The sequence below is a fragment of the Crocuta crocuta genome, unplaced genomic scaffold, assembly GCF_008692635.1.
Source record: "Crocuta crocuta isolate KB4526 unplaced genomic scaffold, BGI_CrCroc_1.0 scaffold376, whole genome shotgun sequence".
Classification (NCBI taxonomy): domain Eukaryota; kingdom Metazoa; phylum Chordata; class Mammalia; order Carnivora; family Hyaenidae; genus Crocuta; species Crocuta crocuta.
In genome coordinates this window covers 560,517-569,269 of record NW_027527388.1, presented here as the reverse complement: position 1 = coordinate 569,269, position 8,753 = coordinate 560,517, and the positions used below count along the sequence as shown (strand labels likewise).

The window sequence follows — 8,753 nt, the reverse complement described above, 5'->3', positions numbered from 1 at the left end:
TCTCTTTCACTCAAGAAAGTATATGTGAAGTCAAGTGAGTGAGACTGACTTCATGTCAGGGAAAAATTATAAATAGATTTTTATAAACTTTGCTATTTAAACTTATTTTAGTAAGAGTTTTGATATGGCATAAGTCATAATTGGTTGAGGTATATTAGTGGGTCATGCTCCCACTGTTCAGTTACCTTAATATACAGTGCTGTGCAATAAAGCTGATACAATAGACCATAGAATTTTTGAGCATTAAGTTACCAGGGACTTTTTCCTCTTTCACTCAGCAGAAGGATGGAGATTTGTCCAGAGAAATGTCTTTCCAGGGTTAAGCAGTGAATGTGTCCAAGGGGAAGTTAATATAATTATTTTTAATATCTATATTCTTTTCTAACACTAACATTACTAAACATTAGCATTTACTGTATATTGCCTTATATTCAATGCACTGTTTTAAGGATTTCACAACTAATTAGGTAATTTTTTAATCAGATAATTTAATCATTGCAATAACTTGAGAGGTTATATAATTTGCCCAAGGTAATTGGCTAGACACTAGAAGAGCTGGGATTCTAAGTCAGACAGACTTATTCAATAACACAGGGTTTTAAACACCAAATGCTATTAAATAATGTGCATTTATCATGTGTTAGGTGTTATGGTCCCTTTAAGTTGTTGAGATTTTATAATTGTTAAGCACTATGTCATTTGATCCTTACAGCAGTCCTATAAAACAAATTCTATGATTAGTCTCAACTTTACAGAGAAGGAAACAAAAGATATAAATGGTAAATGACATTGCCAGATTATTAGGAACTTGCCTAAGATTCAAAGCTAGTAAGCCACAAATGTGGCATTGAACTTTGGTCTTAGACTCTAAAACACATGTGGGTTTTTTTGTTTTTATTTTTTTTATAAGAAATGACTTTTCTATTCTTGTAGAATAGAAACGGAGTGGGAATATGGAAGGATGTGTGTGTGTGTGTGTGTGTGTGTGTGTGTGTGTGGATGGAAGGGTATCTAAGTTTCTGGCATATACCATCAACCTTCAGGTATAACAGAAAGATCTTTGGATCTCTGTCAATTAGTCCACGAAGCGTTCCTCAGAAAGCAGGAAGGTTAGTAGATAATTCCTAGTGCCTATCCAGCTCAAACAATGATTTATTCTATGGTTTCTGACATTGTATCTAGAGTGTTGATGGTTTTATTTTCAAGTGTACCACATAAAGATTTGATATTTGTAGATACTGCAAAATGAGCTCCACAATAAGTCTAGATAACAACTGTCATCATACATAAATTTCTTCCTTGTGGTAAGTTGTTTATTTACTTACTCATTCATTCATTCATTCATTTTTTGAGAGAGAAACAGCAGGAGCTCAAGTGGGAGAAGGGCAGAGAGAGGGGGACAGAGGATCTAAAGCTGGCTCTGTGCTGATAGCAGAGAGCCACATACAGAGTTCTAATTCAGGAACTGTGAGATCATGACCTGAGCCAACGTCAGATGCTAACCAACTGAACCACCCTGGTGTCCCTTCTGTGATGTTTTAAGATCTATTCTCTTAGCCATTTTTGAATCTGCAGTACAATGTTATTAACTATACTCATCATGCTATATACATTATTCCCCATGACATTTATTTTATAATGAGAACATTGTAAAAAACAAAACAAAACAAAAAACCCACATGTTCTTATGTGTTGTTAAGATATATAGCCAAGAGAGGTTTTCATTTTGTTTTGGTTTTGTTTTTTAACTTATTTTTTAAATTTACATCCAAGTTAGTTGGTATATAGTGCAACAATGATGTCAGGAGTAGATTCTTTAATGCCCCTCACCCATTTAGCCCATTCCCACCAACTCCTCCAGTAACCTTCTGTTTTTTCTCTATATTTAAGAGTCTCTTATATTTTGTCCTCCCCTCCATGTTTTTATATTGTTTTTCCCTTCCCTTACTTTCAGAGAAAGGCAACTATCATGTGATTTCACTCATATGAGGACCTTAAGGGCAAGAGAGTTGTAATAGCACAGTGACACATTTTAGGTCACTAACAGTGTAAAGCAACAGTATGGATATGGTCATAAGGAAACATGAGAATAAGATTGTATGTGAGATAAGCAATACATACTATATTTCAAATATTCATTAATTGATAGACAATGTAGATGATGATCTATATTTTAATGGTGTATCACTGATGTGAGGCAGAGCACTAAGGTAAGGTGAAACTGCAGGCTTTGTCAGAGCCAGTGAACAAATAGTGAAGATGTGTAACACCGGGCTTCAGCTGGTTGCTTTGCTTTCCTTTAAAATGTCTACAAGTTTCTTTCAAAGACATAATGTTACTCCTAATCAAACATTTCTTCAAATATCACTCTCATGATATGGTTTATTCTAAATAAATGTTTGTCTCTCAGTTTATCTCATATAGTATTGTATGAAACACATTTTAAAAATAGATCACAATTTACCATGGTTTGACATATGTAAATTTCTCGCATAATTTTTATCAATTTTATAGTTTACAATATGCCATTATTAATATTATACTATTATTATTATGTTATTAACTACCATTGTATTAGAAAAATGATAACTTTTCCTAAAATAATATACAGAAATAATTGCTTCCAGTTTATATCTTATTTATAGCAGACTGTGTTGTTGTGTAAAGTACATATATCCTTTTTAAAAATTGTATATAACATGTTATAAATATATATTTTTAAGAAGAACTTAAGAATTAAGAGATACACTTTATTTCTTCTAGAGAGCTGTACTATTCAACAGTTCTTTCTTCTCTTATTCTTCCTTCAAATAGGAAAAGTGTTTAAACTTTAAGGAAAAGGGAGTTTCTACTTGCATGATGGCTTCTTTCTATTTAAAGACACTTAGTTATTTTCACNACATGACATAATTCCTTTAAAAAAAACCTTTAGCATTTTTTTTCTAAATTGAGCTATGACTCACACTTTTGTAATGTAGGCCTTGATTTATCAAACTCAAATCCAGATGTCTGATATTTTTCCATACAGGTTCTTTAGCATTTCATCTGTTTTGCATTGCATACTGGATCGGCAGTATAAAACCCATGGACATTTGGATAAGCCTTACCTGCAGTGATTTTTTTAATAATTTTTTAATCTTTATTTATATTTGAGAGAGAGACAGTGTGTGAGCAGGGGAGGGGCAGAGAGATAGAGACAGAATCTAGAGCAGGCTCCAGACTCTGAGCTGTCAGCACAGAGCCTGATGCAGGGCTCGAACTCATGAGCTGAAGTCAGATGCTTAACTGACTGAGCCACCTAAGTGCCCCTGCAGTGATTTTTTAAAAACATTCTTCAAATGGAATGAAAAAATTCTTTCATTTCATGTGTTTGGTTAAATGAGATAAGAAAAACTAATAATCTTATAAATTACTTCTTGTAGTTGCTGTACTGATTCTAATTTGCAAAAGTTCTGTGAAGTAACCTAGTTATTATTTATAAACTGCTCATCCCTTAATGAACTGGAAGATTGGACCAATTTAGTTATTTTTAATTATCATGGTTTTCAAACAGATGTATACTCTTTAAGCTCCATCTCAAAAAGTTCCAAAAAAAATCAAGCAAAAAAAAGAGTGTAAAGGAAAACACAATGAAGCTAAAAGAAGAAAGCAATGAAGTAAAAAATAAAATGCAGTTGAGAACAATGACAATGTTAAAAGGTTAGATAAATGCCTATAAAATCTGATCAAAAATAGAAAGAACCCAAATGATCATCACTGAAGGTTCTAGACATAAAATAATAAAAGTGTTTATGATCTTTAGCAATGACTTTGACTACATAGACAAATTCCTCTAAAACCTTGAAACTTACTCCAAAAATTGTTATATATCTTATAAAAACATGTCCATAATTTAGAAAAAATAAGGAGAAAACCTATGTCCAGATGGTTTACCACATATTTCTTCTATATATTTAAAAAAGAAATAACATCAGTATTGCAAAACTTTTTAGATCTTAGGAAAGAAATAATTTTATGTTGCCAACATGACCTTCATATCAAAAGTTGACCAGCACATTGCAAAAGTCAGAACATATCTGATCAATATCTCTCATGCACATGGAAGCAGAATCTTTAACAAAATATTGGCCAGTCAAATTCAATAATATATAACAAGACTAATATGTGATGATACAGAAAAGCTTATCCCATTAGTAAAAGAGTAATTTAGCATTTTAACTATGGTATATGATTTGCAACATTCATAAGAGAATAAAGAAAAGTCATATGATCAATAAGAGAGAAAAACTTCACAAATAAGCCAACACTTATTATTGATGGGGGAAAAACTTCACCATAGAAGGGGACATCTATTATCTGATAATGTGTATGGAAAAAACCCCACCATATATAACATTGAAATATTGATAGCTTTCTCTCTGAGACCAAAGATAGTCACTATCAACACTTCTATCCTATCCTCCTTGTCCAGGAGCCATGCTAATCTTCTCTGTATCTTTCCAACATTAGTATATGTGCTGCCTAAGCGAGCACCACTTTTATTGTATACCGGGGACCCTACAGAGTGCAATACAGCCAGAAAATGAGAAGTAAAAGACAATGACAAAAAAATGTATACAAAACAATTTGTCTTTATTTTATAGAAGTATTTGTATAGCATCTGAGGGCTTATATAGACATGTACCTGCACGCTTCTCCAAAATCATTATTTAGGGGCAAATCCATACTGCTGACTCCACCATCATACTCACAGATATTAATAATTTTTAAAGCTCATTTCATTTTTAAACATATCCACAGATAAGAGAAGCATTTACTGAACTACTTCGAATAATTTTTGTTAATGTTTTTGACAAAAATTGTAAATATTATCAGCGGTTGATTTGTAAATGCTTCAATGACAGAGTTTTAACTTCATATGCACACTTCTGTTACCATCATAAAAATGCTTGAACATTCTCAGAATATATTTATGAACTTTTCTACTAACCCAATAACAGTAAAGACAGACTTAAAAATGCTTTAAGATAAAATACTTATTTATCTTATTTAGGTTTGTTTTGCAGAGAAGTTTTAGGGTACGACAAAGTCATGTTTTATATATTGGGCTTTTCAAATATTTTATTGAAAGCACTCTTGTATACTTTTATAATAGAAAGATATAAAGCACTTCAACATTGTTGTCTTCAACCTTATATACTAACAAAGTATTTAGCATGATTGAGAATGCTTTAGCCTTAAAGATGATTTAACAAGATCCCAAAATTTGTAACCTATGAAAAACATAGATAATTCTAGTATTTCCAATCTCTAATTTTGTGAAATTGGTTTCACTAAGACTTGGAATTTTAAAACTCATGTCTGGGTGTACTCAAATCAATGCTGAGTTAATATCTGTGAGAAAATTCACACTGGAGAAATTTGGACTAAATAATTACTAACATGCCGTGTTCCTTTATTCTGATACTGAGTGAACTAATCTGTAATGTGTGTGGCTTTCTTGACAGTAATAATGGCTCTCACTCAATAAATTGAATCCCTGCGAAGTTGGTTTGATGCAACTGAATGTCATATATCAATCGTGCTGGTCCAGGGATTTCTGCTGCCCAAATGATCCGATAGACTTGATAATAAACCAATGTATTCTTTGCATGTCAATTGGCTATTTCTATGGTCAGAAATACCTAAATATGCAATAAATTGGAAAATTTTATCTTGACATTTAGATATAGCCTACTACAGATAGGATATGACTTCAAATGATATGAACTAGCATCATAAAATACAATATTTAAAATAAAGACTAACATTTATCAAGAATGGAAGCTGACCTTTGGAGAAAATTAAACTTTATGTGCTTAGGTCTCACCAGGCTGTCATTAATGTAGATTATTTTATTATGTGCCCAATAAAGAAAATACTTGACTATTTTACCTAGTTATATTATGTTAATAAAATGAATAGTTTTGGAATCTAAATAGACCCCTCTTGTGTGTGTAGAGTTTTAATAATTACTAATTTATAGTAAAAGCAACAAGTAGTAAACATAGTTGTGCTCAACCAAGAATAGGCTTGTCCTCCAGTTGATATCTGGCAATACCTGGAGCTATTTTTGATTTTCAATGAAATGTGGGGGAGCTACTCCACTGGAAACTAGTGGATAAAGAGCAAGGATGTAGCTAAGCACAGAAGCATAACACATAATAAAGCATAATTCTGTCCAAAATCTTGGTGATTCCAATGTGCAGAATCCCTGAGCTAATGTTTGAAGAAAAAAACATACTGTTTACTGCATGATTCATTTACAATCTTTTCAAAAAGAACTTTTGGGGAGACAGGGTGGCTCAGTCAATTAAGCATCAGACTCTTGATTCCTGCTCGGGTAATGATCTCATGGTTGTGAGATCGAGCCTCACATCAGGCTCTGCACTGGACGTGGAGCCTGCTTAATATTCTCGCTTTCCCCTCTTACTCTGCTCCTCCCCTACTTGTGTGCACACCTGCTCTGTCACTCGCTCTCAAAAAAAAAAAAAAAAGAGAACTTTCATTTAATATTGACAGAATGAGAGGGGATGAGAAGAGTAAGAATAAAACAGCTAAAGTATAGACAATCTTCAAATTTTGGGAGCACTATTTTTGTAATACAGATGAATAGATAAGATACAGAGAAATGTTAGTAGAAATGAGCTTTACACAGAAAGGAGAGAATGGTATGATATAATTTATGTAAGAAGACATTAGTTTCCACAAATATAAATGGGTAAGCATTTTCTGTGAAGGAAAAGTTCAGCAGATAATTTTCCTCTTCCATTACTTGTAAGAGTATATCAACATGTTGGGAGGCAAATCTACAACTCTTCCTGGAGCATCCTAGTCTTCAAGTGGTATCTTTAAGTTTTAGGCATTTGGTTTGTTTTTGTGTTTGTTTTTGTTTTTGTTTTTTAGTTATCAGCATTTAGTTGCTTAAGTACTGGAATAATTAATTGAAAGCAAGTCTCATTTCCTCAATGCAATATCCCACAGATTTTCTGATTCAATGTCAAGGAAAGAAGAGCTGTTTTTCTGTATCTGTGTTGTTTCCTTCTCATACAAATGAGAAATCAGATGCTTTTAAAACGAAGTATCATGTGAAGAATATATAATCCATATATTCTCTACATGATTTCTTTGTCAGCAAAATATTTTGAGGCAAGTATAATGTGATACAAATTCCCCATGGTTCTTCAATAATTTTTTAAGTGCCATCAAACATCAAATAAAGTGATGGAAAACTGAAAAAGTTCAAATAAACTTTAACTTTCCAATGGAAATTATAGTAGTTTTTGTTTAAAAACCAAAATTGGTCTGCTCAGTCTGCCAAAATGAAATATCACAGGCTGGGTAAAAAACAAAAACAAAAACAAACAAACAAACAAACAAACACACATACACACAGAAATTTAGTTTTTTCCAGTTCTGGTGGTTGGAAGTTCAAGATCAAAGCACCAGCAATGCTGGTGTCTGATGAGATCTCTTCTTGGCTTACAGATGGCCTCCTTAATGCTAAGTCCTCACATGGCCTTTTCTCTTTATATGCCTGTGAAGAGAGAGCTCTTTAAAGTCCCTGTTTCTTCTTTCAAGGACATCAATATTATCAGATTAGGGTTCCACCATTATGACCTCATTTAATCTTAATTACCTACTTGAGGGACCTATATCTAAATACAGTCACATTGGCCATTAGGGTTTCAACATAAATTTGAAAGGACAAATTTCAGTCTATAAAAGCTATAATTTTTGGTTTTCTAAGACTGTGATAATCTATAAAATAACAATAATATACATAAAATTGCCATTTATCTGTTAAAAAATATAAAAATCCTATTGGTTAGCAGATACTCACTGGCCTGTCAGGGTAGGGAACAGGACAGAAACATTTACTGACATTTTGCAACTAATAGCTTAATGGGGAATATTTTGGAACAAGGCTAGTGATACCATGAATTGTGTGTTTATCCCTTTAGATTTGGCGATGTCAAGGTAGGAAGAAGCAATGTGCTTACATTTTGGCCATTGTTGATATTTTTAAATACAAGGTAAGGTTATGAGGGTGAAGAGAGGCAGAATTAGTGGTAGGTAAGTACCTGGAGGACAGTAGAGAAAACTGGAAAACTAACTAGTTTCCTTAAGAGAGCAAAAATTAAAAATATATAGTAACATAGTGAATCATTGTTGAAAATCCAGTTTAAGATTGTGATCATATTAAAATGATCATAAATTTAAACTCTGCCTCTGTTTTATCATATGTAAGGACAGAGAAAATAGACAAAAATAAAAACAATAGCAATAGTGATGATGTTAGCTGAAAGTATTAAATACTTGCTGTGACAAACACCTTCTTCGCTGGATTATTTCATTCTACTTATAGTAATTCTATGAAGGATCCACTGTTCGTTTTCTCATATGTTTGAGTAAACTGAGACTTACAGAGACTTAAATAAATCTCCAAATAATGATTAATGTAAGAAAAGAATGTACGTAGTTTGACTTCTTCAAATACAAGATTCTTAGTTCCTTCACTGTTTCTTCCAGGGTCAGAACTTTGGCAGGTGCATGTGATAGGGCATCAGAGATACAATAAAATTAAATCATCCACAGGAGTAATTGAAAAGATAAATTGTGTAATGTTTGCTAAATGGGACTGGGACTAAACACTGAATAAAGTCTTAGACAGGAGGATGTCAATGGTCTTCAGCGTAATAATGAAGAAGAAA

General features: G+C 32.7%; 1 non-coding gene across 1 annotated transcript; it reads right to left on the bottom strand.

Annotated features, from left to right (window-relative positions):
* Positions 1-4,426: 4,426 nt before the first annotated feature.
* On the bottom strand, positions 4,427-4,533 carry LOC144222073 (U6 spliceosomal RNA). The gene has a single exon (XR_013332277.1). It is a non-coding gene; the product is annotated as a U6 spliceosomal RNA (small nuclear RNA).
* Positions 4,534-8,753: the final 4,220 nt, after the last annotated feature.